This window comes from Microcaecilia unicolor, chromosome 9, assembly GCF_901765095.1.
Source record: "Microcaecilia unicolor chromosome 9, aMicUni1.1, whole genome shotgun sequence".
Classification (NCBI taxonomy): domain Eukaryota; kingdom Metazoa; phylum Chordata; class Amphibia; order Gymnophiona; family Siphonopidae; genus Microcaecilia; species Microcaecilia unicolor.
In genome coordinates this window covers 202,391,481-202,405,088 of record NC_044039.1, presented here as the reverse complement: position 1 = coordinate 202,405,088, position 13,608 = coordinate 202,391,481, and positions in this window count along the sequence as shown.

The following is a 13,608-nucleotide window of genomic DNA, read 5'->3' as shown; positions in this document are numbered from 1 at the left end:
AAAGTGCACCTAATATAAGACATATATATAGTTAAGAGGAGGTGAAATAAAAAGCTGACCTACCTAGAAGGTGTAGTCCAAAGAGAAAGAAGACAGAACTGTGTGTTCATTACATTTTAAATATATGTCTAGTGATTTAGTAGGTGAGAAAACACTGGATTGTGATTCAAAGCATAGATTGTTTTTCAGAAAAAGGTTTGATGATTGCTTACAAGAGAGAGAGAGAGAGAAACTCAAGGGACAAGCTTGTGCCTGCTGCATTGCCCATCTGTCACTACAATAAGGAACAAATTACCTTTTGGACATTTCAAATGCGGCTCCTGCACTATTTGCATGGTTAATATGGAGATTAAAACATTCATTCATCCCACTACTGGAGAATAATTTAAACTGAGACAGTTCTGTAATTGTAAGACTGTAGGAACTGTCCGTGCTGCAATATGTCCCTGCAATCTGATTTATGTTGGTAGAACGAAAAGAAATTTAACGCGAGGCTTATGGAACGCAAACGTGCCATCAAGAGATAGATTAAGGAGACACCACTGGCAGAGCATTCCGTTCATGCCAGCCATATCTTTGAGGAGTACAAATTCTGGGGTCCTTTTACTAAGCCGCGGTAAAAAGTGGCTTGCGATAGTGTAGGCGCAGGTTTTGGGCGTGCGCAGAAATATTTTTCAGAGCACGCACCAAAAATGGACGTGCGGCAAAGTCAAAATTGCCACGTGCCCATTTTGGGTGTCTGACCTTACCGCCAGCCATAGATCTAGCGGTAAGGAATCTGCATGATAAAGACCTACGCACGTCAGATGCTACTTGGCGCGCATCCGCTACATGAGCCCGAAAATAAAAACATATTTTCCAGACGTACGTAGCGGACGTGCGCCAAAAATGAAATGACCGCAAGAGGCACACGGTAGTCGGGCGGTAAGTTCATTTTGGCGTGCGTTGGGCGCATGTAGAACCTAACGCGGCTTAGTAGAAGGGACCCTCTGTGTTCTAGCTGTCCCACAGATATCACGGACAGGAGATAATGTAGACAAATGTCTGCTAAGGACAGAACAAAAACTCATCTTCAAGAATCAGACAATCACCCCTGGGGGATTGAATATGGAAATGGACCTGCCGGTATTCTTTTAATTTCCATTTTTGTATTCAGTTTTACAGTTATTTATTGTATCTATTTATGAATTGATTTATCATGTAATTATTTACTTGTGTCATTATTCTTATCTGTGATTTATGCAATTCAGGGACCTTACTTCCTACCTAAATTACATGCTTCAACATGGATTTTTTCCTATGGACAAAGGTAATATATACTAAAACCTATCCCCAAAGACCTGAAGAAAAAAATTAAACGATATAACTAATTACCGCCCAGTTGCTTCTATCCCTCTTGTAGTCAAGCTAATGGAAAGCCTAGTTACTAAGCAACTTACCGATTATTTAAACGAATTTTCAGTTTTACATGCATCTCAATCTGGATTCCGTGCTAACCACAGTACTGAAACAGTACTTATAACACTTCTAACTAAATTTAAACAAACAATTGCAGTTGGCTGTAATGTTCTTCTCCTACAATTCGACATGTCTAGCGCGTTCGATATGGTTAGCCATGATATTCTGCTGAACATTCTGGAATACTTCGGAATCGGAGGAAATGTTTTGAATTGGTTCCGTTGCTTCCTAACTGCAAGAACTTACCAAGTAATGTCAAAATTGATTATATCATCACCATGGAAACCTGAATGTGGAGTGCCTCAGGGATCGCCGCTTTCACCAATCCTCTTTAATTTGATGATGTTACCATTGGCCAAATCACTGTCCGACCAAGGCTTAAACCCATACATTTATGCTGATGATGTTACGATATACATCCCGTTTAAAAATGACTTATCAGAAATCTCTCTATATAAAAGGCAACACCAACGTTCTATGAAGCCTCCAGCCGGAAGTGTGAAGGGGGCGAGATATCCGGTTTCCCTATGAGTGTCTGCCCCGCCCTCTCTGTAACACAGTCAGTGAAGGAAAACAGCAGAGCACGAAATCAAATCGCTGGCTCTGTAACAGTGAAGGACTCAGAGGGGGGAGGGGAGAGAGGCCAGAGGGCAGGGACACACACACTCCCACATGCACACAGAAGAAAACATTGCTAGCCCCCCGTTTCATTTGCATCAGAAACGGGGCTTTTTAGAGCACGAAATCAAATCGCTGGCTCTGTAACAGTGAAGGACTCAGAGGGGGGAGGGGAGAGAGGCCAGAGGGCAGGGACACACACACTCCCACATGCACACAGAAGAAAACATTGCTAGCCCCCGTTTCATTTGCATCAGAAACGGGGCTTTTTTACTAGTTACAAATAAAATCAACCATAGCTTCCAAATAATGAATTCATGGGCAGATGCATTCCATTTGAAACTTAATACAGAAAAGACACAATGCCTTATCCTTTCATCACAATACAACAAAACTAATTATACCAACATAAACATACCAAATCACACTCTTCCTGTTGCGGACACTCTGAAGCTCCTGGGAGTCACAATAGACCGTAACCTTACTTTAGACAGTCATGTGAAAAATGTAACAAAGAAGATGTTCCATGCAATGTGGAAGCTAAAAAGAGTGAAACCTTTCTTCCCAAGGGAGGTATTCCGTAACTTGGTGCAATCACTTGTTTTAAGTCATCTGGACTACTGTAACTCCATTTATGCCAGATGTAAAGCCCAAATTATTAAGAGACTTCAGACAGCCCAAAATACTGCAGCCAGACTCATATTTGGAAAAGCGAAATATGAAAGCGCCAGACCCCTTAGAAAAAAATTACACTGGCTCCCACTAACTGATAGAATTACATTGAAAATCTGCACCCTGGTTCATAAAATCATCCACGTAGAGGCCCTGTCTTATATGTCAGACCTTATAGACCTACCAGCAAGAAACACAAAAGGTTCTTCACGTACTTTCTTAAACCTCCATTAACCTAACTGTAAGAGACTTAAGTATAAATCATTATATGCACCCAGCTTCTCCTACATCTGTGTGCAACGTTGGAATGCACTACCTAATGCCTTAAAAACAACTCACGATCTGACAGCCTTCCGGAGGTCACTGAAAACCAAATTATTCAACGAGACTTATAATAAGAATCCTTCATAAAAAACCCACTATGATAATTGCATTAGAACCAATCAACACTGTACTCCTCAATTTGATTACTTTAATTATACTGTTATTATCTAACGATAAACTTTATCCTACATTTTGCATATCTGATATGTATTAATTATTTTTCTACTCTCATTTTCTCTATATCTTATGTACCTTAATTGTAACAATACTCTGTTCTTCTCATACCATTGGTGACGATTGTCATTGCAGCATAATGTAAGCCACATTGAGCCTGCAAAGAGGTGGGAAAATGTGGGATACAAATGAAGCAAATAAATACATTGAGCAGCTTTGACTGATACTCTTGCATATCTGATCAGCTTTCATTATTATTTTGGAGGGGCAATAATGATTCTTTTCCCCTTTTTACATAGTAACATAGTAACATAGTAGATGACGGCAGAAAAAGACCTGCACGGTCCATCCAGTCTGCCCAACAAGATAACTCATATTTGCTGCTTTTTGTGTATACCCTACTTTGATTTGTACCTGTGCTCTTCAGGGCACAGACCGTATAAGTCTGCCCAGCACTATCCCCGCCTCCCAACCACCAGCCCCACCTCCCACCACCGGCTCTGGCACAGACCATATAAGTCTGCCCAGCACTATCCCTGCCTCCCACCACCGGCTCTGGCACAGACCGTATAAGTCTGCCCAGCACTATCCTCACCACCCCAGCCCTGCCTCCCAACCCTGGCTCTGGCACAGACCGTACAATTCTGTCTAGCACTATCCCCGCCTCCCAACCACCAGTCCCGCTTCCCACCACCGGCTCTGGCACACACCGTATAAGTCTGCCCAGCTCTATCCCCGCCTCCCAACCACCAGCCAGTGACTTTTTATTAGTATTTATGATGTTTTCTAACTTGTTGGTCTCTTTTGGAGTCACCTCCGATGTTCAATGATGTCACCGATGTGTGATGATGTCATTGGACCGCACAAATTGAAACGCATAAAACTCACGGCATTTTCATCATTTTTCTTGCATTTACTAAGGACTCTGTATACTAAGCAGCGCTAAGGGTGTGCTAGCGTTTTTAGTGCACGCTAAACGCTAAAATTGCCCAATGTTTAGCATGCACTAAAAACGCTAGCGCACCTTAGTAAACAGGGCACTAAGTATAAAAACAGAAAAAATAGTGCGTTTTTGCTAATTGGCATTTACTCTTTCAGAATCTCTTATTGTTTACTAGTAAAAAAGGCCCATTTCTGACACAAATGAAATGGGCGCTAGCAAGGTTTTCCTCGGAGTGTGTATGTTTGAGAGAGAGAGAGTGTGTGAGAGATGGAGTGTGTGTGTCAGAGAGAGAATGAGAGAGAGACAGAGTGTGTCTGTGTTTGTGTGAGAGAGAGAGTGTGTGAGAGACAGGGTGTCTGTGTGTGTGAGACTGTGTGTGTGTGACAGAGAGATAGAAGGTGATAGACAGGGAGTGTGTCAGAGAGAGTGTATGTGAGAGACAGTGAGTGAATGAGTGAGTGAGTGAGTGAGTGTGAGCCCCCTCCCCCCCTCGCAGGGCCCCCTCCCCACCCCCACCTCTCTGGTCTCAGGACCCCCTCCCCACCTCCCTCTCCCCTGCCCCGCCTCCAGCCATCCATGTCTAGCGACCCTCCCCTCCCCCCGGCGCATCACCCAACCTCCCCCGGCACATCAAACACCCCCCTCAAGCACATCAAACACCCCCTCCCCCCACCCGAAGCACATCAACACCCCCCCCCCCCCCGGTGCATCAAACCCCATCGCCACCCGCAGATGCCAGTAGTGTCCGGCCGCTGCTGCTTCTCCTGTTGAGCAGCAGCGGCCGCTACAAAAAGAAAAGAAGCGATAAATGTTTTTAAATCCAGCCCAAATCATTTGCAAATGCCCGAGTCTTACAACGCAGTCTCTACAGCCGCTCCTCCTCTCGCCTATCATGTCACTGCGCTCCTCCGGGGTCTTACTCTAGGGGCAGTGACGTGGAGGCGAGAGGAGGAGCGGTTGCAGAGACTGCGTTGTAAGACTCGGAGATTTGCGAATGATTTGGGCTGGGTTTAAAAACATTTATCGCTTTTTTTCTTTTTGTAGCGGCCGCTGCTGCTCAACAGGAGAAGCAGCAGCGGCCAGACAGCGTTACTACTGGCATCTGCGGGTGGCGATGGGGTTTAATGCGCCGGGGGGGGGCGGGGTGTTGATGTGCTTTGGGTGGGGGGAGGGGGGTGTTTGATGTGCTTGGGGGGATTGAGTGATGCGCCGGGGGGGGGGGGGGGGGTTCTGTGGTGCCGCACTTGTAGTTTTTTGATGCGCCGTTCCCTGCCACTTGCTCCAAAGTGGCAGGGAGCGGCACACTGACAGCTGATTCCCAGGCAGGGGGAGGAGTAGGGAAACACGCTCCACGTGTTTCCCTACTCCTCCCCCTGCCTGGGAATCAGCTGTTAGTGATGTCATCCTGGCTACTGAGCCTAGCTCAGCAACTCCAGGAGCCACGGACACAGGCAGTCCCAGATTAGAACATTGGTGGTGAGAATTATTATATAGGATTAATTTCGAATAGTTTCAAGTAATCTACCACTTTGGTACACTGAGCGGACTGAGAGAGTGATAAAAAAAAGATGTTTTATTCATTTTTACATAAGCTGCACCTTTTTAGTGAGGCATGATGCCTTTTATTAATTGTTATAATCAAAGCTGTAGCTTTTAAGAGTGTGTTGAAAATAATTTAATTAGCGCAGCTGGGGCAGATTCACCAGGAGCCGAGGCTGCGGTAAGGAAAGGTATGTGTGTGATGCTTTCTTTAGAGTTGATTGATTCAATCTGAGTATGTTTTATCATTTTAGCTGTTTGAAAGATTCCTCTTAGTACCTAATGGGGGATTATGCAATAGGATTATATCAATCTCTCATTATTTTTATTCGCTTCTAGTTTTGAACCATAAGGTAACATGTTTGGACGGTATGTGAGTTTTTTTAAATTTCACCTTCTCTTAACTATATATGTTTTGTATTATTTGCTCTTTTTACATTTGTTTATCATGATTTTGTTATTGGTTGCAGTAGTTGGTTTTATGATTTTAACAATGTCTTTTACATATGTGGCTATGGTCTCCTCCAACTTCAGCTCCATTAACTACCTAGGGAATGCCCTCCCGCGGGAGGTGGTGGAGATGAAAACGGTAACGGAATTCAAACATGCGTGGGACAGGCATAAAGGAATCCTGTGCAGAAGGAATGGATCCACAGAAGCTTAGCTGAAATTGGGTGGCGGGGGGAAGAGGGGTTGGTGGTTGAGAGGCTAGGATGGGGGAGGGCAGACTTATACGGGGTCTGTGCCAAAGCCGGTGATGGGAGGCGGGACTGGTGGTTGGGAGGCGGGAAATACTGCTGCACAGACTTATATGGTCTGTGCCCTGAAAAAGACAGGTACAAATCAAGGTAAGGTATACACATGAGTTTATCGTGGGCAGACTAGATGGACCGTGCAGGTCTTTTTCTGCCGTCATCTACTATGTTACTATCCAGCTTATAATTGAAAAAGAAAAACGCCTATATTGCGACCCAAATCGGGAGATAGACATTTATCTCACAAAAACGAATAAAGCGGTATAATCGAAAGGCGATTTTTGGACGTTTTCAACTGCACTCCGTCGCGGATGCGGACAAAGTTGATGGGGGCGTGTCAGAGGTGTGGCGAAGGCGGAACTGGGGCGTGGTTATCTGCCGAACAAAGATGGGCGCATTTCACTGATAATGGGAAAAAAGTATGCGTTTTTAGCTAGAATTTAGGACACTTTTCCTGGACCCTGTTTTTTCACGAATAAGGCCCCAAAAAGTGCCCTAAATGACCAGATGACCACTGGAGGGAATCGGGGATGACCTCCCCTGACTCCCCCAGTGGTCACTAACCCCCTCCCACCACAAAAAAATGATGTTTCACACATTTTTATTTTCACCCTCAAATGTCATACCCAGCTCCCTGGCAGCAGTATGCAGGTCACTGGAGGAGTTGTTAGGGGGTGCAGTGGACTTCAGGCAGGTGGACCCAGGCCCATCCCCCCTACCTGTTACAATTGTGCTGCTTAATGCTTATTAGTCGTCCAACCCCCTCAAACCCACTGTACCCACATGTAGGTGCCCCCCTTCACCCCTTAGGGCTATAGTAATGGTGTAGACTTGTGGGCAGTGGATTTTGAGGGGGATTTGGGGGGCTCAACACACAAGGAAAGGGTGCTATGCACCTGGGAGCTCTTTTACCTGTTTTTTTGGTTTTGTAAAAGTGCCCCCTAGGGTGCCCGGTTGATGTTCTGGCATGTGAGGGGGACCAGTGCACTACGAATCCTGGCCCCTCCCACGAATAAATGTCTTGGATTTATTCGTTTTTGAGCTGGGCGCTTTCATTTTCTATTATCGCTGAAAAACAAAAACGCCCAGCTCACACATTGTTGAATAAAACATGGGCGTCTATTTTTTCCCAAAATACGGTTCGGTCCGCCCCTTCACGGACCCGTTCTCGGAGATAAACGCCCATGGAGATAGGCGTTTTCGTTCAATTATGCCCCTCCACGTTACTAGAGGAGATTCCATTCAGCGAGCAGTCACATTTTACAAGATGACAAATACAGGATCGCATCCTAAACATGGAATTGTACACAGAGCACCCCATGTCCTAAACTAACCTGACGCCGATCCCCTCCAAAGCGTCGAGTTCCAGTCTTCTTCCTTACTGTATGATATGAAGTTTGCTAGCCATTCTCAGCATCTGTTTGCCTGCTTTTCTCTGGTTTCCTCCCCTTTTTCAGTTCTTGCAGTGATCTATGGCGAAAAAATAAAGAGTCTTAAAAGCATTTCCAGTTACACGTACAGCACTGCTGCTACAACCACAGCCCACCTGACTGAGTACTTTCCCCGTGCAGGCACAAACACATTACAGGGTAATATCGCCGGTTTCCATGGATGCCAAATCAATTTGTATTTGAGATAATTATGCTATTTATTCTTGAGTAGAACCTCATGTTTAAATAATTCAAATGGATATGGGAAGTCAAGTGATCGAAGAGCACATAAGCAGATGGTATTAGGAAAAGCTTGTCTTGGATTCTTTCAGAGAGTGCCATGAAAGCAATTCACCGGTTTATGTATAACAAGCAGTAGGAGAATTCTAGACATATCTCTAGGGGAATTCTACATATAGGGCCAGATTCTATATAGGGCGCCTAAGCGTATTCTATAAGCAGCGCCTACATTTAGGCGTGGTATATAGGGAAAGGGAAATGGGACCTGATATACCGCCTTTCTGAGGTTTTTGCAACTACATTCAAAGCGATTTATATATATTCAGGTACTTATTTTGTACCAGGGGCAATGGAGGGTTAAGTGACTTGCCCAGAGTCACAAGGAGCTGCAGTGGGAATTGAACTCAGTTCCCCAGGATCACAGCCCACTGCACTAACCACTAGGCTACTCCTCCACTAGCAACATTCCATGTAGAAGCCTGCCCTTGCAGATCAGCAATGCGGCCGAGCAGGCTTCTGTTTCTGTGAGTCTGACAGGACGTCAGACTCACAGAAACAGAAGCCTGCGCGGCCGCGTTGCTGATCTGCAAGGGCAGGCTTCAACATGGAATGTTGCTAGTGGAATAGCAACATTCCATTTAGAATCTCAAATAGTAGCAACAGAATCCCAATAGTAGCAACATTCCATCTAGAATCTCCAATAGTAGCAACATTCGATGTAGAAGCTCAAATAGGGAAAGGGAAATGGGACTTGATATACCGCCTTTCTGAGGTTTTTGCAACTACATTCAAAGCGGTTTACATATATTCAGGTACTTATTTTGTACCAGGGGCAATGGAGGGTTAAGTGACTTGCCCAGAGTCACAAAGAGCCGCAGTGGGAATTGAACCCAGCTCCAGCTCCATTAACTTCAGCTAAGTTATATAGAATACACTCAGTTGATATCCCAGCCCCTAAAACTACACACCTCCATTTAGACCAACGAAAATGTGGCATAATTTCCCCACCCATAGCCACACACCTTTTGAACTGTGCACACTAGAATTTAGGTGCAGTTCATTACAGCAGTGGTGTAGCTAGGTGGGGCCACGAGGGCCTGGGCCCCCCAAATTTACTCTGGCCCCTAGTTGGTTGACGGGGTCCCCAACCCCCACCAGCTGAAGAGCTGGTTTCCGGCGGCACCGCCACATTGCCTGCCCTGCTCTCTCTTCCCGTCACGTCAAGCACGCTCTTTTTAGTGAAATTGAAGTTTCACTAAAAGGAACGTGCCGGACGTGAGAGAAGAGAGAGCAGGGCAGGAAATGTGGCGGCGCCGTCGCAGACCAGCGCTGGATGAAGTCTTCAGCTAGTGGGGGTTTGGCACCCCCACCAGTCAAGGTATTTGTGGCAGCGGTGCTTCAGCTAGCGGGGGCTGGGGACCCCCGCCAGCCAAGATATACAGCGGCGGCAGTGGGCGGCAGAGGGGGGCAGTGAGGTGGCAGAGGGGGTGGTGAGGCAGCAGAGGGGGGCAGCAGGCAGCGGAGGGGTTGGTGGTGGGGTGGCAACCAAAATGTGCCCCCCCACACCTTGGACTGGCCCCCTCTCACCTCGAGGTCTGGCTACGCCCCTGCTGCTGACACTGGCATCAGGGGCATACTTAATTCTCAGGCCTGTTCAATTCATTCGTGAGAACTGAGCATGCCTGGGATGCTGATGTCAGTGGCTTTGAGCGCTGCGTTTGACTGCTGTACTTATGTAAACAAAGGTTGGTAGGTTGTGGATGTCTTCAGTTGGCGGGGCTGGGGATCACCATTAGCTAAGGTATTTAATTTTTAAAGTTGAAGGAGGGGGAGGAAAGAGGAAATGCATGCCCACCCAAAAATTGCCTTTTGGCTATGCCACTGCATTACAGAATACGCTTAGCGAGTTGTGCGCGTAAATTCTAATTATTACCAATTAGTGCTCATTATTTATTTATTTATTTATTATCTCATTTGTACCCCAGTTTCCAAACAGTGTCAGGCTCAATGTGGCTTACAGCGCACCACAGAGGCAGACGCCAATGCAGTTAAATGAAGCTAATACAGCAGAAAACCTACATAATGGGGAGGATGGGGAAGGGACGGAAGGAGCAGGGAAACCAAGAGGGAGGAGGGAAGGGGAATGTGTCCAAAATGTCTCTAGATTGATGTGCATCCAACAGTGGAGACACATGCAGAGGCCGTGGGATAAGCATTTCCAAATAACATGGTCTTTAGTGATTTCCTGAAAGTTAGATGGTTGGTGATGGTTTTTATGGTTTTCGGCAAAGAGTTCCAAAGCTGAGTGCTGATGAAAGAGAAGGATGTAGCATACGTGGATTTGTACTTGATGCCGTTGCAGTTTGGATAATGAAGGTTGATTATTGCTTGTTAAGTCCTGTTGTCAACAATGATTAGCTTGTTAAGTCAATTAAGTTACGCACCTTGTTATAGAATACGCCTGGATTTCAATGCTGAACTCTAGGCACACTATATAGAATTTAAAGCACTAGTTCTGCATTGAATTTTCAATGAGGAAAAGTGTTCTAACAGATGCAAGGTGCTGAAACGGGCCAGACACAGCAGATCTACATTAAACACATTTACACGCCGATTTATAGAATAGCACACGAGAGCTTCCACTGGGATCTGCAAAGGGGGCGTGGCCATGGGAGGAGCATGCACGCAGATCCATGCACAACTTGAGCGCTGGGATTTACGTCTGGTTTCAGTTGGTATAATTCCTCACGCCCAGCATTACGCGCTATTCTATAAAGAGCACTGATCCCAGAAGGCTCGTTGTAGAATACTGTTCAGCGCCGATTTTTTTTGGCACCAAATTTTGAGCATCACTTACTAAATCTGGCTCATCATCCCCAGAGGTTTAGTTGTGGGTTGGCCACTTCCCCTCCATTCTGAAGCAGGGCCACTGAGAGGGAGGGCAGGGGGGCAAGATTCCCATGGGTTCGGCCTCCTAGGCAGTGTTGCCAGGTGGGCGGTTTTACCGCCCAATTGGGTGGTTTTCCGCGACCCGCCGCGGGAAATTTTTGCCCGCGGCGGGTTGCGGTTTTTGGGCTTCTTTTTTTTCTTTTGGGCAGTTTTCAGGCGTTTTTTCCGGCCACGGGGGGCGGAGTTAGTGACGTTTTGGGCGGGGTTAGTGATGTTCTGGGCGGGGCCGATGACGGGGAGGCGGGGCTGATGACGAGGGAGGCGGGGCCGGTGACGAGGGGGCGGGGCCGGTGACAGGGGAGGCAGGGCCGATGACGGCGGGGGCGGGGTTGATGACGGCGGGGGCGGGGGTGATGACGGCGGGGGCGGGGGTGATGACGCAGGGGTGGGGGTGTCAGGGGCGGGGTTTGAGTTTGGGTGGGTTTTGGGCTGTTTTTAGGCTGGATTGGGTGGGAAAAAAATTTTCCACCTGGCAACCCTGCTCCTAGGGGACCTCGGCGCCGGGGTCTGTCTCTCTCCTGTTCCTGACACATGCATAGTCATTAGAGATATCGGGAAAACCCGAACGGCCTGTGCCACCCCCCACCCCCCAAGACAGCTTTAAGTACCTCTACCCTAGGACATCAGATACTCTTGGGCTGGCTCTTCTAATTAGATATTATTACACCCTGGGAAATGTGCAAACATTTCATTTTTTTCACAAAAGCCAAAAGGGAATGTTCACTTTGAATATTAACACTTCTGGGGGAGGGGGTGTCACGGTGACCCTACACCAGGGGTGTAGCCAGACACCCAATTTTGGGTGGGCCTGGGCCCAAGATAGGTGGGCAGAACTCCACCCTGTCCAACGAGTGATTTCATCTCTCCCTCTCTCGCCTGCATGCAATATGGTCTCTCAAACATCCCCCCTTCCCTGCATACCTTTTAAATAGCAGATTTTCACTGGCAGCGAACAGCAACTAATATGCACTGCTCGTGTTGGCACCACACTCCACAGCCTTCTCTCTGATGCAACTTCCTGTTTCCACATAGGCAGGAATACATCAAAGGAGAGGCTGTGGGGCTGGTGTGAACAGTATGTGTCAGTCGCTGCTCACTGCAGGCCAAGATCCTCTATTTACAAGGTATTCAGGAAGGACAGTTGTTGGGAGTTTTCGGCTGGTGGGGGCTTGGAGATCTCTGCTAGCCACATCATAGGTGTGCTGCTACTGGGTGGGCCTGAGCTCAAATTGGATGGGCCTGGGCACAGAGAGGCCTATTGAATATCAGGCAGAAAGATGAGTTATTTGCTTCTCTGTAAGCAGCAGCTGCATCTTTTAATATTGGCCCTGTTATTTATAAAAGGCTTTAATTTTCTGTCCAAGGGGAGGAAAAGTCTTTAATAAATCAGACCTGGATGTGTGTTCCTGGTAAACAGATGCTTGCATTTATACATTTCATTTAAGTTTGTGGTTATCAAAGCTAACACATTACCTCAGAACAGGAAGTCTCTGCTCTACTTGGTGTTTACAGAAAGTCTGTTCACACTTTTCTTTTGGCATGGGCAAGATTTGGTCTGCGTCAGTTTCATCGGAATACAAATAACCTAGAACGTTTCAAGTTTCTCTCTTCCCTGAACCCAGTCGAAAATCAGACCTCTTCCAGACCCCAGTTTTGGGTTGTCAACTGACTCCGGAGGTTCAGGATATCTTGATCCATTCCTGGTTTTACCCCACTGCGCTCATGGACTTGTAGTTCTGGTGTCCCCAATTGAGCACCCTAAGAAAAACAGGACTGCAAGTCCCTGCAGACCATGGGGTAAAACCGGGACTGGATCATCCTGTCCTGCAAAAGTGGAGCCAGTTAGCAACTGTGTCCCATCTGTGGGGGGCTGTAATGCTCCGTGGGCTCAGCAAATACCTAAAATAGGGGGGCCCTGTCACTAAAGCTTAGCATGCGCTAACAGAATTAGCACACATTGTGGGGTACTTTTACCAAGCTGCGGCAAAAGTGCCCTGTACCAGCAGAGGGGGCTGTTTTTGCCATGCGATGCGGCCCTTTTTACTGGAGCCGTTAAAAAAGGCTGAAATTAGCAATGGCCATTCGATATGATTGCTCTTACCGTATGACCATACGAGGGGGAGTACTTACTGCCACCCCCTGAGGTGGTGGTAAGGATTCCCACGCCAATGGCATAGCTACGTGGGGCCATTGGGGCCTGGGCCCCCGTAGATTTGGCCCTGGACCCTCCTGCCGACGACCCTCTCAACTCCCCCTCCCGCCGCCAACCCGCCATTGCCGGTTTTGCTGGTGGGAGACCCCAACCCCCGCCAGCCGAGGTCCTCTTCTTCCGGTGCAAGGCTTCATTCTGTTTCTGTGAGTCTGACCTCGGCTGGTGGGGGTTGGGGTCCCCCGCCAGTAAAGGTAGCTGATGGCAGCGGCGGGGGTGGGTTGGCAGCGGGAGGGGGTCAAGAGGGTCGTCGGCAGGGGGGGGGGTCAAAGTTGTTGGTGGTGGTGGTGGCAGTGG